This window comes from Heptranchias perlo, unplaced genomic scaffold (assembly GCF_035084215.1).
Source record: "Heptranchias perlo isolate sHepPer1 unplaced genomic scaffold, sHepPer1.hap1 HAP1_SCAFFOLD_73, whole genome shotgun sequence".
NCBI classification, from domain to species: Eukaryota; Metazoa; Chordata; class Chondrichthyes; order Hexanchiformes; family Hexanchidae; genus Heptranchias; species Heptranchias perlo.
This window is the reverse complement of record NW_027139761.1, coordinates 1,832,660-1,834,029: the sequence shown is the minus strand read 5'-3', so window position 1 is coordinate 1,834,029 and position 1,370 is coordinate 1,832,660. Positions and strand designations below refer to the sequence as shown.

At 43.4% G+C, this 1,370-nt stretch overlaps 1 non-coding gene across 1 annotated transcript; it reads left to right on the top strand.

Annotated features, from left to right (window-relative positions):
• Nucleotides 1–962: 962 nt before the first annotated feature.
• Nucleotides 963–1,036, top strand: trnan-guu (transfer RNA asparagine (anticodon GUU)). Its single transcript has one exon. It is a non-coding gene; the product is annotated as a tRNA-Asn (tRNA).
• Nucleotides 1,037–1,370: the final 334 nt, after the last annotated feature.

Here is a 1,370-nt window from a genome sequence, read left to right as displayed (position 1 = left end):
GTTTTCGTCTCAATGAACCAGAGTGTGACCGCCTTGTATCTGTCAGCGTGGAACTGGCGAGATTGGGTTCAGCACGGATCGTTTTCAACTTTTGAAATCTGATTTTTTTAGATGGTTGAAATAATGATCCAATAGCAAATCTTTGCTCTCTCTGTGGCGCAATTGGTTAGCGCGTTTCGGCTATTGATCTGTCGAAGTTGATAGTTCGAAACTACCCAGGGACTTTAGGGCAACTTTTACCGTAAGATTCATTGTCTTGCTTTTTCTGGTTTCGAATTTGTGTTTTGGCTGCAAGAGAAATGCACGGTTTAGTTGCCCAGCTGAGCACGGCCGATATTCCACCATTTAACCTGTGATTGGCTTCACGGAAATCAGAATTCTTCTTGACAGACAAGGTCCGAAGGTTGCAGGAGAGCCGCTTCACTCTGACAGGGACACTTCTGCAGTGAGTGACACGAGACTGCTTCAACAATGAATGTCACGCTCTTTATTTTGGAAAGTTAACATTTTGTTCAAATTCCGAAGGGTTTCAGTTCATTACCTTTCAAAACTGTGTCGGATGGAATTCAAGGTGGGAAAGTGTGAGGCCAGCCACTTTGGACCAAAGAAAGGTCGATCAGAGTTTTTTTATAAATGGTGAGAAGCTGGGAATTGTAAATGAGCAGAAATATTTGGGGGGCCAAATCACGAAAATGTATTTCACGGGTACAAAAAACTTGGAAAGGCTAATGGAACACGGATGGGTGAAAGTTATGTTGCAGCTGTATAGAGTTCTGAATAGAACCCATTTAGTGTACTCTGTTGCTTTTTGGGCACTGCACCTCACGAAGGATATATTGGCCTTGAAATGGGTGCAACGCAGATTCACCATCAATAAACTGATGGTTGAGAGATGTTGTCTTGGTCGCTGCAACCTGAATTTTTAGCTCGTTAAATCAGTTGTTCAATCTTGAATCCGTGTGGTCTCTGTAGCGCAATCGGTTAGCGCGTTCGGCTGTTAACCGAAAGGTTGGTGGTTCGAGCCCACCCAGGGACGATAGAGGAAAGTTTTACTTTAAGATTCATGGTCTCGCGTGTCCTGGTTTCGAATGTGTGTTTTGGCTGCAAAAAAAATGCACCGTTGAGATGGGCAGCTGAGCCCGGCCGATCTTCCACCATTGAATCTGTGATTGGATTCATGGAAATCAGAATTCTTCTTGATAGACAAGTTCTGAAGGTTGCAGGAGAGCCGCTTCACTCTGACATGGATATTTCTGCAGTGAGTGACACCAGACTGTTTCCACAATGAATGTCACTCCCTTTATTTTGGAAACGCTAAATTGCATTCACATTCCGAAGGGTTTCAGTTATTTTTGTAAGAGATCATTAAA